Source organism: Pseudophryne corroboree, chromosome 7 (assembly GCF_028390025.1).
Source record: "Pseudophryne corroboree isolate aPseCor3 chromosome 7, aPseCor3.hap2, whole genome shotgun sequence".
NCBI lineage: Eukaryota > Metazoa > Chordata > Amphibia > Anura > Myobatrachidae > Pseudophryne > Pseudophryne corroboree.
The window spans coordinates 66068788-66090912 of NC_086450.1; the positions used below are offsets into that span (position 1 = coordinate 66068788).

Here is a 22125-nt window from a genome sequence, read left to right on the forward strand (position 1 = left end):
CTGGTTACTGCTCACTAACGGGCATATTTATTAAACGCATAGGGCCTGATTGTGATTTGAAAGTAAAGCAAAAAAGTAAGTAACTGCAGATGTAACGTGACAAGATTTAGACTTGGGTGGGTGTGTCCAAACGGAAATCTACATTGCAGTGTAAAAATAAAGCTGTCCACTATGTGTGGGCTACATGCAAAAGCAGCAGAGTATTTAACCAGCACAGAAAATATGTAAACGTGTTTGCTCCCCTTGCATGGTAACATGATTTATTCCAGATGCTTTTTTGTTGTTGCTTTACTTCCAAATCAGAATCAGGCCCATTTTGCGGGAAAATCCCTGAATATAGATGTTTTCAGGTAATACTTGCACAATGTAAGTACAGCCTGACTGTATTACAGGGGTTTCGCACCAGATATCGGTTTGTATGGAAGCTGCTGCGTTGGATATGCGATCCCGGCGGTCAACATACCGACGCCGTGATCCCGTCCGCCAGAATGCCGGCAGGGGGGTGAGCGCAATGAAGCACCTTGTGGGCTTGCTGCACTTGTCACACAGCTGGTTTGGTGGCTCGCTGCGCTCACCACAGGTTCTATTCCTGATCCATGGGTGTCATGGACATCCACAAGTGGGAACAGCCCTTGGACACCTGGCGGCCAGGATCCCAGCGTCGGTATTCTGACCACCGGGATCCCGACTGGCGGGATCGTAACTACATCCCGAGCTGCTATATTGTGAGATTTACAAAGCTCTGTACTGTGAAGCTTTCCTGTAGCTTTGCCCCATTAACTAACCCAATCTTAAATAGCATTAGCCATTATAGGCTACATATTGCATAATTTCCACCTCGGTAGTAGAATACTCAGGCATACGCTGTCTGATGAGCGCACATCCGCAGTAGGTCCTGCGGCATAAAATAAAGTGACTGTTGATGTGATCAATTTACACATCGCAGTGATGGGCTCCCACTGTACATCTGGGAGGTGCAGAGAATCTTATTGCCCCAAAAAGTCAGCTGAATGTAGCCCATAGGCAACAAAGGGCTAACGCCATCTGCAGATGGTCTTAGCTGCTGTGGCCAGTCAGCTTGGTAAATATAACAGCTTTGCAGTCCCCATAGACACCTACATGGGCTGCCACTGCGTCAGAAATGTAGGGACCATGGCAGATATGGACATATATGCTGCAGTGCTCCAAAGTACATTGGGGTGATACTTATTATTTGCAGGTACCCCCCAGTAAATGGGTGTTTTTTGGGGATATCCTGCAAATATTATATAGTAAATAGGATCCTACAACCCAATAAATAATAAATGGGTTCCTAAGGGCCTCATACCAATCTGATAAGTCGGCCACAATTGTATACATGGAACTGAGGGGTAGCTGTATGATTAGGCGTTAGGGGGATTAGTGGTTGCTGATACCGCTTCTCCATGTATTGAGGAGGAGATGTGTGGTAAATGACAGAGGCACTATGTGTTCCCATCATTATATCTACAAGATATGCAATGGACGTCAGTGGCACTGACCGTTCCGACGGGTTGCAGTTAAAATGCCGGCTGTCGGGATCCCGGCATTCAGGGTTCTGACGCCAAAATCCTGACAGCCAGAATCCCGGCACACCGGGGCTATTCCCACACATGGGTGTCCACGATACCCATAGAGTGGGAATAGATCCTGTTGCGAGCGCAACGAGCCCGCAAGGGGACTCTTAGCACTCGCCCTGCTGCCGGCATTCTGGCGGGCAGGATGCCGCTGTCGGGATATTGACAGCTGGCATCCCGTCTGCTGGTTAAATGTATGTAATCCGTTCCGACAGCTGTAGCTATCAATTTTGACAGCTGCAGCTGTAGTAGCCATATTCACAGCCACTGCAGCCATCTGCGGCAGCTGCCAGGCTCCAGGATGCATGGGAGATCTTGCGCATGCCCTGTGGAGCCGGCCTGGAAGTGAGACACAGCGCATCAGCTGATGCGCTGTGTTGCTGGCAGGGATTGCCGGAAATGGCAGTTTTCACTCCCTCACTCCGGCAAATGAGATGCTTGTACATCTCCCCGCATTGCTTCCGGCTTCGGCTCAGTAAAGAGGTGAAGCAGGAAGCGCTATAGTTGCCTGTATCCATACACTTGGTTTTATAGCCGGCATCATGATTAGTGCACACTTGGACTAGCTCTATTCTTGGTGTAAGAGACTCGTCTGTAAACAGGTGCATCCCTGCCAGTAGCGGATCTTGCCATGGGCAAGCAGGACTTTTGCCCGGGGCGCCGCCTTCCGGAGGGTGCCGGCGCTATCCGGAGGGCGTGGCACCATGACAAGATCCGCTGCTGCTGTGCCCCCCGCTGCCCGCTGTCCCGCTGCCGCTTTGTGGAGAGGACCTTTACTGTAATGATGTGCGGTGCGCGTTGACATCATCGTGCACTGCACAGCAAAGGTCCTCTCCACGAAGGGAACTAGACGCGTACCGTCTAGTTTCTCTTTGTGGAGAGGACCTTTGCTGTGCAGTACGCGATGACATCATTGCGCACCGCACATCATTTCAGCGGCGCTACTACTGTACAGGGGCGTAACTGACCATGCCCCCTGTATGAAGCCACGCCCCTATTGTCGCCTGGGGCGCAAAAAGCCCCTGAACCGGCCCTGATCCCTGCACAGCTCTGCAGTTAGCTCGCAGTTCCGTTGCCACACACTCACTAAGGTGACCTACATGCAAACTCCCTGCAGTCACCCAGCTGTGCCCCTCAGCTACAAGTGGAGATGTGACTGAGTTGCGTACTCCTGGGAATCACCCTCAGTTGACTCTGGAATATACGCAGTGAAAACATACAAGATCCTTCCAGAAAATGGACTTGTATGCAACTCTGCATTAGCCCCCGCTTCTAGAAAAGGCTACTTAATGCAGCGGCGTAACCTCCAGAGGCAATGGAAGTGATGGCCTCCAGATGCCAACTTTTAGGGGTGTGCCGAGGAAGGAGGGACAGCTGTATCTATTACACGGTGCAGACTGTGTAAATGCAGCCAATGTAAATGATTGTGCACTACAGGCAGTGTGCGGCTATTTATGACTGTGCGCTACAGGCAGTGTGCCGCTATTTATAACTGTGCGCTACAGGCAGTGTGCAGCCATTTATAACTGTGCGCTACAGGCAGTGTGCCGCTATTTATAACTGTGCGCTGCAGGCAGTGTGCAGCCATTTATAACTGTGCACTACAGGCAGTGTGCGGCTATTTATAACTGTGCGCTACAGGCAGTGTGCGGCTTTTTATAACTGCGCTACAGGCGTGCGGCCATTTATAACGGTGCGCTACAGGCAGTGTGCGGCGATTTATAACTGCGCTACAGGCAGTGTGCGGCTATTTATAACTGTGCACTACAGGCAGTGTGCGGCCATTTATGACTGTGCGCTACAGGCAGTGTGCGGCTATTTATAACTGTGCGCTACAGGCAGTGTGCGGCCATTTATGACTGTGCGCTTCAGGCAGTGTGCGGCCATTTATGACTGTGCGCTACAGGCAGTGTGCGGCTATTTATAATTGTGCGCTACAGGCAGTGTGCGGCTATTTATAACTGTGCGCTACAGGCAGTGTGCGGCTATTTATAACTGTGCGCTACAGGCAGTGTGCGGCCATTTATGACTGTGCGCTACCGGCAGTGTGCGGCTATTTATAACTGTGCACTACAGGCAGTGTGCGGCCATTTATGACTGTGCGCTACAGGCAGTGTGCGGCTATTTATAACTGTGCGCTACAGGCAGTGTGCGGCCATTTATAACTGCGCTACAGGCAGTGTGCGGCCATTTATGACTGCGCTACAGGCAGTGTGCGGCCATTTATGACTGTGCGCTACAGGCAGTGTGCGGCCATTTATGACTGTGCGCTACAGGCAGTGTGCGGCTATTTATAACTGTGCGCTACAGGCAGTGTGCGGCCATTTATGACTGTGCGCTACAGGCAGTGTGCAGCTATTTATAACTGAGCTACAGGCAGTGTGCGGACATTTATGACTGTGCGCTACAGGCAGTGTGCGGCCATTTATGACTGCGCTACAGGCAGTGTGCGGCTATTTATGACTGTGCGCTACAGGCAGTGTGCGGCTATTTATGACTGTGCGCTACAGGCAGTGTGCGGCTATTTATGACTGTGCGCTACAGGCAGTGTGCGGCCATTTATGACTGTGTGCTGCAGGCAGTGGGGTGATTCTGAGTTGATCGCAGCAGGAACTTTGTTAGCAGTTGGGCAAAACCATGTGCACTGTAGGGGAGGCAGATATAACATGTGCAGAGAGAGTTAGATTTGGGTGTGGTGTGTTCAATCTGTAATCTAAATTGCAGTGTAAAAATAGAGCAGCCAGTATTTACCCTGCACAGAAACAAAATAACCCACCCAAATCTAATTCTCTCTGCACATGTTATATCTGCCACACCTGCAGTGCACATGGGCCCTCATTCCGAGTTGTTCGCTCGCTAGCTGCTTTTAGCAGCATTACACACGCTAGGCCGCTGCCCTCTGGGAGTGTATCTTAGCATAGCAGAATTGCGAACGAAAGATTAGCAGAATTGCGAATAGAAATTTCTTTGCAGTTTCTGAGTAGCTGGAGACTTACTCCTACACTGAGATCAGTTCAGTCAGTTTCGTTCCTGGTTTGACATCACAAACACACCCAGCGTTCGCCCAGACACTCCCCCGTTTCTTCAGACCCTTCCGCGTTTTTCCCAGAAACGGCAGCGTTTTTTCGCACACACCCATAAAACGGCCAGTTTCCGCCCAGAAACACCCACTTCCTGTCAATCACACTCCGATCACCAGAACGATGAAATTTCTTCGTTAGGCCGTGAGTAAAATACCAAACTTTTGTGCTAATTTACTTTGCGCACTGCGAACATTGCGCATGCGCAGTTTGCGACTAATCGCTCCGTTGCAAAAAAATCTAACGAGCAAACAACTCGGAATGAGGGCCATGGTTTTGCCCAACTGCTAACAAAGTTCCTGCTGCGATCAACTCAAGTGTGCGGCCATTTATGACTGTGCGCAGGGCCGTTTCTTGGGGTGGGCACGGGGCGCCCGCCACGGCACTGACTGTTGCTCCCTGCTTCCCCCTCCTAACTCTTCCCGAGTACCCCGCTCGGGGGGCGGAGTTTTGCGGAATGACATGGTTACGTCCCCCCCCCACAGAGCGGAGTACTGAGGAGGAGGGGGAGCCAAATTACGAAGAGGGAGAGGCGGCCGGCGCGAGGAGCGACTGGGGAGGTGGGCCGAAGAGCGGGAATTGCCTAGGTAAGTATACTCTCTCTCTCTTTCTCTCTCTCTCTCTCTCTCTCTCTCAATCTCTCACTCTGACTGCCATAATGTGTAAAATGGGGACTCTTGCCTGCCGTAATGTGTAAAATGGTGACTCTTGCCTGCCGTAATGTGTAAAATGGCGACTCTTGCCTGCCGTAATGTGTGAAATGGGGACTCTTGCCTGCAGTAATGTGTAAAATGGGGACTCTTGCCTGCCGCAATGTGTGAAATGGGGACTCTTGCCTGCCGTTATGTGTGAAATGGGGACTCTTGCCTGCCGTAATGTGTGAAATGGGGACTCTTGTCTGCTGTAATGTGTAAAATAGGGACTCTTGCCTGCCGTAATGTGTGAAATGGGGACTCTTGTCTGCCGTAATGTGTGAAATGGGGACTCTTGCCTGCCGTAATGTGTAAAATGGGGACTCTTGCCTGCCGTAATGTGTAAAATGGGGACTCTTGCCTGCCGTAATGTGTAAAATGGGGACTCTTGCCTGCCGCAATGTGTAAAATGGGGACTCTTGCCTGCCGTAATGTGTGAAATGGGGACTCTTGCCTGCCGTAATGTGGAAAATGGGGACACTTGCCTGCTGTAATGTGGAAAATGGGGACTCTTGCCTGCCGTAATGTGGAAAATGGGGACACTTGCCTGCCGTAATGTGTAAAGTAGGGACTCTTGCCTGCCGTAATGTGGAAAATGGGGACACTTGCCTGCCGTAATGTGGAAAATGGGGGCACTTGCCTACTGTAATGTGTAAAGTAGGGACTCTTGCTTGCCGTAATGTGGAAAATGGGGACTCTGCTTGCCGTAATGTGGGGATTTAATGTATCAAGGGCATTGTGGTGTGTGGCATAATATGGTGCAGGGGGCATTACTGTGTGTGGCTTAATATGGTAGATTTTTTTTTAACTTATGGTGGCCGTGATCTGTTGGAGCAGGGTCAAAAACTGGGCTGTGAGGTAGTCTTTTGAGACGAGGCCAAAGCCATTTAAATGAGGCCACGCCCCCTTGCCGGGAGCATGCACAAGTTGTTGGTTTTTTCAATCTAGGTGGGGGGGGGGGGGGCGCATTTTTTTCATGTCATGGGGGGGGCATTTTTAAATCTCGCACTGGGAGCCAAATTGGCTAGAAACAGCCTTGACTGTGCGCTACAGGCAGTGTGTGGCCATTTATAACTGTGCGCTACAGGCAGTGTGCGGCCATTTATGACTGTGCGCTACAGGCAATGTGCGCCCATTTATAGATGATGCATTTACACAGACTGCAGTCACTGCCTCCTCCTGGACTTCACCGCTAAGCTCCGAATATGGGGTGACAGGAGGTTGCTGGGGGGCGTGATGGGCTTGCTAGGGGTTGCTGCGCATGGATATCATTCCTCCGGGCGTTCTGTCGGAAGTTCCACCACTGAGTTAATGGATCTCATTTTAGGCTGACAACATGGCTTTAAGATATTCAGATAATTAATCTTATGAAATATCATATTGTTATGCAGAAAGGCTTTTGGTACATACAAGTACCGCAGTAGACCTCCGGAGCTGAGTAAACACCTACAGCAGTTTACTGTACAAATAATTACACAACAGTACACAAGGGATTACACTCAGTAGCAGATTCTTGTGAGGCAATTAATGGATGTGGTGTAATCATTACTATTTCTGTAGGGGGATCAATACGATTGTTTGGCAGTTGTGATGGGGACACTGAAATACCCGTTCTGTTATTGCAACACACTTGTAATGCTGTTGAGCACATTTTAAAGGGGACAGCGTTATACTGTAGGTTTAAACTTGCTGGAAAAGCAGCATGCTTACATTAAACTTCTAATGCCAGGCCCTTTGGAATACAGTTAGTAGAATTACAGGCATGACCCTATAACAGCGCCAGCATGTCAGTGTCCCCATTGAGATTGTCAAAATCACGACCGTCGACAATCTTGCTGCATCTGAATATCCAATAAAGTTAAATGTATAAACTTTGTTTCATACAAAGGAGTTTGTGGTACCACAATTTTCCGGGTGGTATTCAGTATACCGGTTGTTGGGTTCCCGGCGCACAGTATACCGGCGCCGGAATCCCGACAACCGGCATACCGACACCTTTTCTCCCTCTTGGGGTGTCCACGACCCCCCTGGAGGGAGAATAGATAGCGTGTAGCGCGCCACCGTGCCCGCAGCGTGGCGAGCGCATCGATCCCACAAGGGGCTCATTTGCGCTCGCCCCGCTGTCGGCAAGCCGGCGGTCGGGATCCCGGTGCCAGTATGCTGGCCGCCGGGGACCCGGCCGCCTGCAACTCATACTACACCCCAATTTTCCTGCATATGTGACAGGAACCTCAAATCACTACTGAATGCCAGTTATATGCTTATTCTACTTTAATGACTGAGTCTGAGGGGGAAATTTACTAAGGTGGGAGGGTTTTTTTTTTTAGAACTGGTGATGTTGCCCATAGCAACCAATCATATTCTATTATCTCCTAGAACTAGAATTTGAATTTTTGCTATGAGCAACTTCACCAGTTCTAAAAGAAAACCCTCACACCCTAGTAAATTTACTCCTGAGTGTCTAACCCAGTGGTTCTCAAACTGTGTGCCGTGGCTCACTGGGATGCCTCTGGACACTTGCAGGAGTGCCTTGGATTGGTGGTCCAGACCAATTAAAATTATTTATGTCAATGTAACAGGCAAAACCGGTGCTTGTGGCTTCCAGTCACAAACTATGTGAACAAACAGGAGCAAATCTTGTCCCTCACCACACAATTGAACCTAATGATGACATATAATACTCGTATAAATAAATACAATTTACTTAATTTCTTTCTTTCTAACGTTCTCAATAAGAAACGTTTTGCCTAGGGGTGCCGTAAAAAAAATTCTGATGCACTATAGCGCTGTGATTCAAAAAGTTTGTCTAACCTATCACCTCATGATACTGCCTGTGGCCCATACAGTCCACATTCTGACAATCTGATTGGCTACTAATCAGTACGAATGACTAGGACAATGAGAGTAAATGCAATCAGTGGTCAGTCCCTAGTTAAACATGCCTTAAACATAAACTACATATGGGGGTAGGGGAGTACACTGGGGCTAAATCTAGCAGAGAGTAGTAGGGGATATTACTATACACAATATTGGGAAAATGTATAATAGCTTAATATATTGCTTGACTACTGTTTTGCTGTTTGTATAGCATTGTGTTGATAATGTATTGCCATGTAAATCCCTGTTTATTAATTGTGTCTCCCAATTTGATGTATCGTAATAGGGTCTCCAACCATTGTTCCACTTAACTCTGCCTGCTCTGACGGTAATCTAGCATATGTGACCCAACTAGGGTTACTACCTCATCCCTTTAATTCTGGAGACATATTAATTACACAGGTTCTGTGGCTGGCTGACTTCAAGACTCCATTTCACCAGGTTTTAATCAGCCACTGAACCTGTGTAATTAGTATGTGTCCAGAATTAAAGGGATGAGGAGGTAACCCTAGAACCAACCAATCATCCCGCAACCTGCCCGTCTGAAAGCGAGATAAATAATTTACCTGTGTTCTGCCTTTCCGTCCAGTGATTTACTCTCCTGTATCTGGGTCTGATTTACTGAGTCTTTTCAGGTGCAGTTGTTGTTACCTGACACTAGATGTAAACACTCTTGTAGCTAAGGCATCTGACTGATCATGCCACACCCCATTCCACACCCAGGATCAGTACAGATAATATACTGTTTACTGGTACTTAGTGACAGTTTTTATCTGTTATCATCCAAAGATTCATCAAAGTGTTCTAAGTTTCTTTTTTATTTGCACTTTATTTTCCATTGTAAAATTTTGAAATGTTAAAATATATTTAATTCTCTGACCTTCCCCATGATAACTTGCTGAAATTTGAAGTGAATTTAAATTAAGGGTCCAATTCAGTAATGATTGCAAATAATTTGCAATCCTTTTCCTAGCATACTGGAGGCCGCCCAGCATGCTGACCGCCGCCTCCCCCCCTTGATAAAGCAGAAATTGTGATCGCCTCGCAATTTCTGCTTCATCGTAGAAATTAGTGAAACCTCCTGCCAGCAGGAGGCCCGCCGCGCTCTTCTCGATCGTGGTGGCTGCGTGTGACATGACGCAGCCGCTGTGATCATGACCCTGACACGCCTCCGCCCCCCGTTCGCACCGCCCCCCGTAATGCTCAGTTTCCGCCCTGTAAACAGAGCGTTGCCCGCCCCGCGACCGCCTGTGCCTCATTGACAGGCAGAGGCGTTCGCATTTTCTGCGGCTCCCCCACAGAAAATGCGGGCACTGCGCATGCGCCCGCATCCTTTTCTCAGAATTTGCGGTTGGATTGCTTACTGCGATCCAACCTGAATTGGGCCCTAAATGCAGTGGCAATTGCAGGATTTCCAGAGGGGGTTTCTTAATGAAGGGGCTAATTCAGGTTGGGTCGCAATAGCCAGGGTTTTTTGCATTTTTGTTTTTTTTTAACCCTGCGGATGCCTACTTGGACCAAAGAGGACTGATCTACACGGGATTCTAGGTGAGTATTTTTTTTTTTTTTAACTGGTACCCTAATAGACTCTACTTGGACAAGGGGACCGAGGTGCTGCGTGGGACAGGTGGTCTTCAGGTTGCCGACTATCGGGATCCTGGCGCACAGTATACCGGCGCCGGAATCCCGACAGCCGGCATACCGACAGTGTTTCTCCCTCGTGGGGGGCCACGACCCCCCCTGGAGGGAGATAAATAGCGTGGCGCGCTTAGCGCGTCACTGTGCCCGCAGCGTGGCGAGCACAGTGAGCCCGCAAGGGGCTAATTTGCGCTCGCCACGCTGTCGGTATGCCGGCGGTCGGGCTTCCGGCGCTGGTATGCTGGTCGCCGGGAGCCCGGCCGCCGTCATACCATACCACACCCGCGTGGGACACTAGGTTAGTATGTGCAAGTGTGTGTAAATAAACGTTTACTTTCACGATGTATGTGTCTTGTCTTTTTTGGGGTATTTATTTTGTTGTGGAACTACAGGTACCAGCGGGCCCATTCATTCCCCGCATGCTGGTACTTGTGGTCCTCCAAGTACCAGCATGCGGGGAAGGATGGTGGGACTTGTAGTTTCACAGCAAAGTACAATATTAATTTTAACACTTTCACGGCTATCAGCCCTCCATCCACAGCCCACGGATGGAAGGGAAAGCCCCGGGCTTCATCCCTGGCCCTTGGGTACCTGGAGGGGAGACCCCTTTATTTTAGGGGTCCCCACTCCTCCAGGGAACCCCCGCCAGGGGTGACCAGTTGGGGGGAGTGATGCTGCAGCTGCAGGCACCTATATAAATGTGTCCCCCGGCTGCGGCATCACCTCCCTGGCTAGTGAAGCCCAGTGCTGGTTTCAAAAATACAGGGGAACCCCTACTTCTTTTGTCCCCTGTGCTTGTTTAAATACGGGGAAATCTCCAGTCAATTTTTAACTCGTATTTTTGCAACCAGGACCACCTTACAGAGACGGGGGCTGGTTGTACTTTTGGGGGGACCTGCACATTTTTTTTTTAACACTTTCTTTACTTTTACAGAAAGAAGCATGCACTGATCACACTGATCTGTGCATGCTTCTAAGTAATAAAAACATGACCTAAAAACCGCCATGTTTTTATTACTAAAAATCACGTTTCCTTTACTAAAAATCGCCAATAATCGCATGCGAAATCCGTTTTAACCTTAAAATTGGCACCCTATTACATTTGCGATTTTTAGTAAAAAATCGCAAGTTATAAACGTGCAATTTGGTGCTAATTTTTTCGACACCTAAAAAAATTGCAACATAGTTCGCAGAAAAATGCAACAAGACATACAGGGGGTCATTCCGAGTTGATCGCTCGCTAGCTACTTTTAGCAGCCATGCAAACGCATAGTCGCCGCCCACGGGGGAGTGCATTTTCGCTTTGCAAGTGTGCGAATGCGTGTGCAGCCGAGCGGGACGAAAACTTTTTTTTTGCAGTTTCTGAGTAGCTCTGGACTTACTCCGCCCCTGTGATCACTTCAGTCTTTTTGGTCCCGGAATTGACGTCAGACACCCGAGCTGCAAACGCTTGGACACGCCTGTGTCTTTCCAAACACTCCCTGAAAACGGTCAGTTGCCTCCCACAAACGCCCTCTTCCTGTCAATCTACTTGCGATCGGCTGTGCGAATGGATTCTTCGTTAAATCCATCGCCCAGCAATGATCCGCTCTGTACCCGTATGACGCGCCTGCGCATTGCGGTGCATACGCATGCGTAGTAGTAACCTGTTCGCTGCTCTGCGAAAAACAACAGCGAGCGATCAACTCGGAATAACCCCCATAGTACATCGAAGTAAGAATTTATTTGACAACAAGTAAGTTTGACTTTTGAACCACATGCTGTAGTTACATTATATAAACGCAGTGGTGGGATTCAAATAAAATAACAACAGGTTCTATGTCCTAATGACCATTTTAAGTATACCAAAAGATAACCCGAAAGGTAGTTCAATAATTCATGCATTTAATACTCAAATAAGAACAATAAAAGAGGTACACAAAACTAGATTATGTTATAAGAGTTGTAAAATACCTGACAAACTGTTATTGAAGATATTTCTATATTGCTGTTTGATTGGCGTTCTCACTTGCAATTTTCTTTGCTTTTAACCGAGCATCATCGGCTGTGTGATTTATCCTTAACCATCTTTTCACGGTAGGAGTAGGATTCCATACCTTTAGCGGTAGGCCAATTAGACTAATAGTCATTATGTTTGATATATTAGAAACAGTTAGGCGACTTCTTTTCTCTGAACATATAATGTTCATCTTTGAAAAAACCCTTTCCGCTTCTGCTGAACTTACAGCAATTGTTCTGACAATATTTTTAGCTCTTTGAACACTTTGAGGAATTGAATAGTTCTGGGAATTTTTTAAAACGTTTTCCACGAAATATCGAAACTCATTAAAATCAATTTGGTAATTGAAAATGTCATTAAATACAAGCAATTGCTCTTCAGCTGCTTTCCATGGAACTAGTACTTCTTCTATATTCCAGTAATCTGGTTCCAAAAAAGTGAGAAATTGTAATTTATTACTATTTTGAAATTGGCTACAAGTTGCTTTTAAATGTCCACAATCCATTAGTCTTTTTTTCAAATTCTTTACAATCTCTTCTAAAAGTCTTTCCCGAGGAAGCCCGACAAATCGATGATTTTATACAAAGTCTATATTTTTGTAGGTTTCTGAAGTAATTATTTGACTTTTTTTTCCATATGGACCCTTTTCTTTTTCAAGCATTTGAAATGCTCTAATAGAGCGTATCACAAGTTTTTCAGCCTTTATTATGTCTGTATTTCTTGCTTGCAGTGCCTTTGAAAGCAGACTAAATTCGTTTATAATATCAATCATCAATGCCAAATCATTTATAAAAAATATATTCTCAAGACGTTTAGCCATACCCAAGTTATTTGGATTTGAAGAAAAATAGTGATGTAGCGCAGGATAAGCGCGCCACACAGCTAGGGTTGACCTTAAACTACAGGCAGCCCATCTTGGTCCCAAAACTCTACCAATCTTTATAATTTCAATTCCAAGTTGTTTGGATATTTTGATAAGTTCAATTTGGTTCTTATTGGATTGATGAAAAATAGTATATATCTTATCAATGAATATTTTGAAATGATTTACTTGCTTTATTTCCTTTATCGAGTCATCTAAAACAAGTTGGAGGCAATGGTTTAAACGGTGCCATATTATTATGTTTGGAAACTCTTTTGCCATCCTAGTGCTCACTCCAGATTTTCTACCAAGCATAACGCTTGCACCATCAGAGCAAAATCCTATTAATTTTTTTTGTAGGTAGTTCTTAGTAAGCCCAACATTATCTAAACTTTCCATAACTGAAGAACATATTGTCTCTGCATCTTGTTTTTCCAATTCAGCTAGCTCAACGAAGATCGTTGGTGATGAATCTGAATCCTCAACTTTTAAGAAAAGTATAATAACTGGTTTGCAAGATATCGTTGAAGCTTCATCAATAATCAAACATATTTTCTGATTATTTTCAGTAATTTTAGTAAATATTTCTTTTTTAATTTCCTTTGCAATAAAATCAACTATTTTCACAGCAGTTTTACGTGAATGTAATCCTATTCCCATATCTAATCCATTTTTAATTTGCAGTTCAATCTCATCTTCTATGTCTGAAAATGGTTTACATTTTTGTGACAGGCTGTAAACTATATTAAATACAAGTACTTAAATATTTTTTATTCATTGTGTCTATTACTTTTGTTATAGAATCCTGCTCACATTTTTTGAAGTTGTCTTTACAAATGTTATGAGCCTTTGATGAAAAATGTTCTTTCATTTTTTTCCTTAGAGAAGCTTGTTGTACCATTTTATTTTTCCCTGACGCCTCAATCTGAAAACCTGCCCACTCTTTTGAAACATGAACACTTTTCTCTTTTATGAAGCCATATTTGGCACAGTAATCGCAACCTAACTTTTTGTTAGAAATTCCCAGTCCGTCATATTTTTCTTTAAAATTGTTACATTGTTGCACTGTCCAGCATTCAGGAAGACTATTTTCAGTATTGGAGTTGTTATCATTTTGTATTTCAACAATTGACGTGTTGCTTTCTTCAGGTTGGATTGGTTGTGCTTGTGACTGTGTTGTACTATCCAAGGCCAATTCTGATACAACAGAATCCGATTTTGGTTTCTTATTGAAAAAATCAGTCAAACTCTGTTGCCTTTTCATCCTTTCAATTGCTATTGTAAAAAAAAAAAAAATGTTTATTTTAAAATATTATAATAATAATATTTATTTACGGACATGTAATAAAGATTGCAAAGTTTATTAACATATCAATAAAATTAACAGAGAAAATTATAGAATACTAGATCCTTTTCTACCTGATCTGTGCCATTACACAGCGTGGTCACTAGGGGTCGCTCTCGGAAAATGAACATTTAAATTTGGCCTACACCGTTTATTTGCAATAAATCATAAATGGATTATGGATCATGGATATAATATTCTATCATTTCCTCTGTTAATTGTATTCATGTTATAAAACTTTGCATTCTTATATTACATGTTCGTAAATAAATCTAATTATATAATTTTCTTTATTGTATATACAATATTGTATAAAGTGCAGCAGCAGCAGCAGGACCCTCATGTTGCAGACTTTTAACTTAAAAGTTTGGAATTGTAATGTAATGTACTGGGGATTTTTAGGCTAAACCCCAGTGTGGCCACATTACAATTCCAAACTACACCCCTTAAGTCTGTAACATGAGGGTCCGGACTCCTGCAGCTGCACTTTATACAATAATTATTTGTTACCCTCAGCCAGGCCCATGCTGTTTTTACCTACAAGTCGACTCACAACTGATAACATACAGTAATATTAATATATAATACAAATTGACAGTCACTCACTCATCAGTCCTTGGCGGCTGGCGCAGCAGAATAGAACAGGCCAGGGGCGGGCGCGGGACTCAGTGGGTGCACTGTGCAGTCAGTGTCAGTGCCGGCGGTAGCTGTATAAGCAGCAGCTGCAGCACGCCACCAGTACCAGAGATGGGTGCATTGACAGGAGACGGAGGGAATGACCGGGCCAGGCGGCAATGACCAGGGGCAAGCGGCGGGCCGCAGCGTTGTGGCGGGGAGGCGGCAGTGTGAGATCCGTGCACCGCGTGCGCATGACGTCCGCACCTGCGTGCGCGTGACGTCATGACGTCCACACCCGCCTGCGCTTTCCCAGGATTCAGAAAATTCTGTGCTCCAGCGATTCTGTGCTCCAGCTCCAGCCTTTTGATCAGGCAGGTGGCGGGCGGGCGGCGTTGTTTAGCATACGGTTCGCAGAACCATACCATATATTAGGTATCGGTTCTGCGGAACCGGTGCGAACCGGCTGAATCCCACCACTGTATAAACGTATTTGTTACATCGATGAATGAAAAACAGCATTTTATTAAATAGTTATAAAACAAACAATTTAATATATCTTTTATATTATATACAGTAAATTGTTTAGAATTTATTTATTTAATTTCAATTAATATTTTTATTTTTTTTATTTAAAGTGATATATCAAGAGTTATATTTATACTCAATTGGCTGATGACAGTTACGAAAATAACATTGTTACTGTCTCTATAAGCATATAAGTACATGTCAATAAACCATGAACATAAGTATAATCGGGGAGAATGGTTGTCTGACACTTTTATGGTTGAGTTTCAAATCACCGTATGAAATAGAATAAATCTGGACACAAAATTGACTGGAAAACTGAACATTTTAAACAGAAGATTTCCCAAGATAATGTCATGATTTTCCAGATGTGTAGTTACAACACGCAGGATGTAATTGGCTAAGGTCGTTATGTAATAACCAGCGAGATGCAGGCACGGATGCATTTCTGGCTAGCCATTCTGGGCCCCCAAGACAGTGATGTGCAGCGACTTTGCACCTTCTTGATTCCTTTTTTTTATATTCATGTATTAATAAGGGCTAAAGGCCCGTACATACTAGTCGATATAGTAAACGGCTTCGCTCATTTTAACCCTTCCTGAGCGACGTTGTTTACTATATCGACTAGTGTGTATGCTGTAAACGACGAGCAATGCGCCGCCCCGTGGGTTTGTTAACAACCCTCGGTCTTGGCCGTGCGTACAGCTCAATTTGGACTCATCGTCCAAAGCTGCATACTCTGGCCGGCCATGGCATGACATCACTGTGCGATACTGCTAGCCATCGGGCGGCCCGGGACGGGGACACACTAGGCGATGTTGCTCACAAAGCACATTGCCTATTGTGTACCCACCTTTAGACACCGGGGGTGGCAGCTAGGGCTAAGAATTGGGGGAAGGGGGGGGGGGGAAGTGGCGACTATGGCTAATGCCCATTCTAGTGCCTAACCCTCAATCCTTTCTGCGTGTTTGTTGATATCTTTTACCAGTATGCATAAGAACATACGGAGAGTTAGCTCCATGGTCAATCCTGAAACATTTGAAATTAATATCTGTATATATTTCCGAAAAGGACTAACTTTTGGCAAGACAACCAAATGTCATGACAGGTGCCATATTGGCCACAAAAGAGGCAATTCAATCAGCACCTTGGTCGCAGTGTTCCGGAACATCATATCACGACCAGCAACATTGCAAGTAGTCGTGCACAGGAAATATTGTGATGTTGGCATACTGTAAGAGGCAAATATGTGTGTAGCTGAATATCGCCCCTAAGTTTTCAGCACTGCTTGGAGGTGTGGGGATATAGCCGATGCATTTGAAGATATTGGTCTCTTTATTTGAAAACACTGGTCTGTCACTGCTAGGTACCATCTGCAATATACTGTACTTTAAAGGAATTCTCCTTAATAGATACACTAATAGAACTCCTAAAGAAGCGCCCATCTCTGCCTCCCTGGCCAAACTGAGTTTTCAATGTAGAGGCTGGTAGATCCGTAAGTGACTGATAAAACTAATGCTGGGTACACAAGAGACGATTAAGGGCCTAATTCAGTAAGGATTGCAAATTCTGCTAATCAGCAGAATTTGCAAATCCTTTGGAGCGCATGCTGGGGGCGCCCATCGCAGGACAAGGCAGCCAGCATGCTGGCCGCCCGCACTTTCTGCTTCATCGCTGAAATTAGGGATGCCTACTGCCTGTCAGAAAGTGCGGGTGCATGCACAGGACGGGTGCTGCGCATGCACCCGCCAGGCGATCGCAATAATTCCGGTTGGATCGTGATTTGCGATCCAACCAGAATTAGCCCCAAAGTGGCCGATACCAACACATTGTTCATAATATCATCCAGTGTGTATGCACTATGTCATTGATGATGCGCGCTCCCGCGCGTCGTCAGCGAGATCGCCAGTTGGCCAGGCCTGCATGTCCGACGGGCGATATCACCAGCGAGAGCCATGCTGCCGTCATTCATGGCATTGGCAAGTGTGTATGCACTTGCCGATGCTGCCAGCCCGCCGGGACCCACCGCACCCGATATCACTGGGTACACACTATTGCATACCCCCCAACATCTAAGAATTGGGAAGAGGGACTCATGCGCGCGGCCGGAAAGGAATCGTGGCCTAAATAAAAGGGGCGTGGTATCACGACAGTGACGCGATCATGAGTCACGCCCCCTTTTAAGTCACTAAAGGGGGCATGACCAGCGCTCTCTGAGCCGCTGGCATGCCCACAGTCTCTATGTCTCCACTGAATAGACGCTGTGCGCATGCGCAGCGTCTTCACCGCTGCTCTGCTAAGCAGGGCAGCGAGGGCAGGAGCTTCCCAACTGCCCCCCACCGCGGGACACTGCGGCCCGCGGGTGAGACAGCGGGACAGTCCCAAAAAAGGGGGCTGTCCCGCAAAAATCGGGACATTTGGGAGGGGTGCTATTGTCTAGTGTGTACCCAGCTTTAGAGCATAAGTGGACAGTCCGAGGGGGACCCGATAACATAATTTGCGCTGAATTGCATCATCATAGCCCCCGCCCCTGCTATAGAGTACCTGTTGTCTAGGCACTGTATAGCGGGGAGAAGCCACAATGACGTGATCAAGCCGCCACGCACCTCCACACAGCCCCCTTCCCCTCTGCCACGCCCCCTATGTTTCCAGAGGGGGGAGCAGCAAAGTAGGTAAGCATGACCAACAGGAGCGCGTGAATGCGTGTACACACTACACACAGCAATGTGGCCAATATATCGCTCTGATCCGCGCTGGAACAATATAATGCCATCTAACATCTCTGAGCTAAAAACCGATACAGATGCAAAAAGGCGGTATCGCCACGGGAAAAGGGGTGTGTCTCGCAGATAAAGAAATCTATAGAAAACTGGAAACACTGCAACCGGTACAACGCTGCTGAGTGCCAGTACAGACCATAAAAAAACTGTACAGTTGAAGGGTATGGATATAGCATCTGATTAATCGCCAAGTGTGTACAAGCCTTAGGAAGCCAGTTTACTACAAATAAGTAGAAACATTGGAAAACATCCATGTTCCCAGACCAATGTTAAGGACTAAAATGTGTTTTTTTCACCAATGTTAAAACATTTGTACTATCAATGTTTCCTATGACCCATCTCTAATAGCAACCAATCAGATTCCAGCTATTATGTATCTAATACATGCTGCAAAATGATTGCTAGAATGCAGGGGCGTATCTATGCTTTGGCCAGGATGGCACTCGCCAGGGGCGCCAGCAGAGGAGGGGCGCCACCCAGCGGTGCCACCCGCGGCCGCACAAAGTGAAAAAAACAAAACAAACTACAACTCCCAGAAGCCACCTTGCCTGGTACAGCTGCATGCCTATTGGCTGTATGCCCAGAGTAGGCGTGTACTGTACTTGTCAGCAGCCGCGGGATGTTCAAGGAAGCTAAGCAGTGGACAGTGAGTGACGTGACCCGCATCCCTGATGTCCCGGGACACCATATAGTCCCCTTCTTCCTGGTTCGCTATCACTGCTCTGAGTGACTCCATCTTGATTTGAACCTTTGTAAGTGTTCAAATATTTCAGATTTAGAATAGGTCTCACCGAGCCTTCTGGTTTCAGTACCACAATATAGTGTGGAATAATACCCCTTTCCTTGTTGTAGGAGGGGTACTTTGATTATCACCTGCTGGGAATACAGCTTGTGAATTGTTTCCAATACTGGCTCCCTGTCGGAGGGAGACGTTGGTAAAGCAGACTTCAGGAACCTGCGAGGGGAAACGTCTCGACTTTCCAATCTGTACCCCTGGGATACTACTTGTAGGATCCAGGGGTCCTGTACGGCTCCAGCGTCATGCTGAGAACTTGGCAGAAGCGGTGGAAGGCATACAACAAAAGGGAGAGAAGAAGACTCTTTTGTGGGTGCACTCTTGTATGTTTAAGAGGTCTCAGAAGAGACAAGAAGTAAAGATTATAAATGAATTTTTAAATATAACTTTTATTAACAATAATTGATAAAATAGTAGAGTTTACTGTCAAAAATTGGAGGTAGGGGTGGGGGGAAGGGTGGGGGGGAGTTGGGGAATAGAAAGGGGGAACACAGAACGAATTAATTACAGTGTAAATACTGAATATTGTTCTGGAATGCCTGGGTGCGATAATAACAGCTGGAGACCCTGAAAATTGAAGCGTTTTTATTCTCTCATGAGCGATGATGAGGAGACAGATGGGATGATTAAAGATGGAATGAGCAAGATGAATCTGCTGTCAGTGTTAGACGCTGAGCAAAACCGTCCAGGAATTTCTACTAAACTGAGTATTCCTCGAGAGTCTCCCACTCGAGTACTGACCCAGCCCTACACTGCTTAGCTTCCAAGATCGGAAGGATTCGGGCGTTACCAGTGTGGTATGATAGTAGAAAAAATATTAGATATCGAGGGCTCGAGAATCACTGATGAGAGTTCATGAAAATGGAGAAATAAAAGAAAAGACAAGAGAATGAGTGGAGGAGGAAAATAGGGGATCTGCTGCCACCGTTAGACCGGGATAATTACCCCTGAATCAGTGGTGAGAGTCCTGAAGATAGTATAAAGTGAGGAAAAGGAAACGATACTGATAGGTAAAAAAAAAAAAAAAAAAAAAAAATTTTTGAGATTGGTTGATAGACAATGGGCTGCTTGATTGCAGGATGCTGATAGTACCTATGATAAAGGTACTAGGTGTGATAAAAAGCAATTTGTACACAATTAGCAGTCAAATAAATTGATTAGACCCATACATCACCATCAATTTGTTACTATCAGATTATTATAATTATACCAAAATGGTATCAGGTGGAAAAAGAAGGAGAAAATGAACAACAGTTTCTTATTTGTGTTCCGCTGTATGCAGAGCTGCAGAAATACTATATAATATGATTGCAAGATGCTGATAGTACCTATGATAAAGGTACTTGGTGTGATAAAGAGCAATTGTACACAATTAGCAGATAATTAAATTGATTGGAACCATGCATCACCATCAATTTGATGCTGACAGATTATTGCACATTGTACCAAAATGGTATCAGGTGAAAAGTGAAAGAGATAATGAACAACAGTTGATTATACAGAGCTGCAGCAATGCTATATAATACGCAGTATAGAGGATAGTGATAAATTGCTCAGCCAAATGATTAGATCAAAATGACTGAAAATAAAGGTTTAAACAGTATCCTATGTGGTATTAAGCCGCTAAATGCCGACTATCTGTAAAACGGGTACTTGCAAAAAACAGCTTGATGAATGCTATTATCAAATATAAATATGCAAAAAGATGCTGATATTGAGCAGATATTACCCGGAATTGTATGGAACGATCAGTCACTAATATGAGCAGGATACTTTCTGAGTGCGGAATGTCCGTGTCAAAGTCCAGGCAAATTGAAGATGCAGGATACACTGGTTCCCAGGAGCTGAGCAGTTCGTTTATAGCCGCACTGCCGATCAAAGTACCTGATGTATTGTGGAGACGTGGTCAGGTTGGCTGAGGAGAAGAGAGACACAATGTTCCTGGTCCCATCGCGGCAGTATCTAGCGGCGGCGGGTTGATGCAGCGGCTGCTGGGGAAAGAGCGGCTCGTGGTTCAGGATGTCCGGAATCAGGAAGTGATCAAGCCCGGTGAACGGGTGAAACTAGTTTTCCGTTCCCTATCCCCACTGCCTGGGTGTGACAGCTGATTCCGGACATCCTGAACCACGAGCCGCTCTTTCCCCAGCAGCCGCTGCATCAACCCGCCGCCGCTAGATACTGCCGCGATGGGACCAGGAACATTGTGTCTCTCTTCTCCTCAGCCAACCTGACCACGTCTCCACAATACATCAGGTACTTTGATCGGCAGTGCGGCTATAAACGAACTGCTCAGCTCCTGGGAACCAGTGTATCCTGCATCTTCAATTTGCCTGGACTTTGACACGGACATTCCGCACTCAGAAAGTATCCTGCTCATATTAGTGACTGATCGTTCCATACAATTCCGGGTAATATCTGCTCAATATCAGCATCTTTTTGCATATTTATATTTGATAATAGCATTCATCAAGCTGTTTTTTGCAAGTACCCGTTTTACAGATAGTCGGCATTTAGCGGCTTAATACCACATAGGATACTGTTTAAACCTTTATTTTCAGTCATTTTGATCTAATCATTTGGCTGAGCAATTTATCACTATCCTCTATACTGCGTATTATATAGCATTGCTGCAGCTCTGTATAATCAACTGTTGTTCATTATCTCTTTCACTTTTCACCTGATACCATTTTGGTACAATGTGCAATAATCTGTCAGCATCAAATTGATGGTGATGCATGGTTCCAATCAATTTAATTATCTGCTAATTGTGTACAATTGCTCTTTATCACACCAAGTACCTTTATCATAGGTACTATCAGCATCTTGCAATCATATTATATAGTATTTCTGCAGCTCTGCATACAGCGGAACACAAATAAGAAACTGTTGTTCATTTTCTCCTTCTTTTTCCACCTGATACCATTTTGGTATAATTATAATAATCTGATAGTAACAAATTGATGGTGATGTATGGGTCTAATCAATTTATTTGACTGCTAATTGTGTACAAATTGCTTTTTATCACACCTAGTACCTTTATCATAGGTACTATCAGCATCCTGCAATCAAGCAGCCCATTGTCTATCAACCAATCTCAAAATTTTTTTTTTTTTTTTTACCTATCAGTATCGTTTCCTTTTCCTCACTTTATACTATCTTCAGGACTCTCACCACTGATTCAGGGGTAATTATCCCGGTCTAACGGTGGCAGCAGATCCCCTATTTTCCTCCTCCACTCATTCTCTTGTCTTTTCTTTTATTTCTCCATTTTCATGAACTCTCATCAGTGATTCTCGAGCCCTCGATATCTAATATTTT

General features: G+C 45.4%; 1 protein-coding gene and 1 pseudogene across 2 annotated transcripts in view; both read right to left on the reverse strand.

Annotated features, from left to right (window-relative positions):
* The window catches only part of C7H21orf58 (chromosome 7 C21orf58 homolog), a 49498-nt gene extending 40591 nt beyond the window's left edge, over positions 1-8907 (reverse strand). For both annotated transcript variants that reach the window (XM_063932261.1, XM_063932262.1), the window contains exon 1: positions 8811-8907. The gene's annotated coding sequence lies outside the window, so the exon portion shown is untranslated. The remainder of the gene's footprint in view (positions 1-8810) is intronic.
* A 10592-nt stretch (positions 8908-19499) lies between these two features.
* Positions 19500-19618, reverse strand: LOC134945961 (5S ribosomal RNA; annotated as a pseudogene).
* Positions 19619-22125: the final 2507 nt, after the last annotated feature.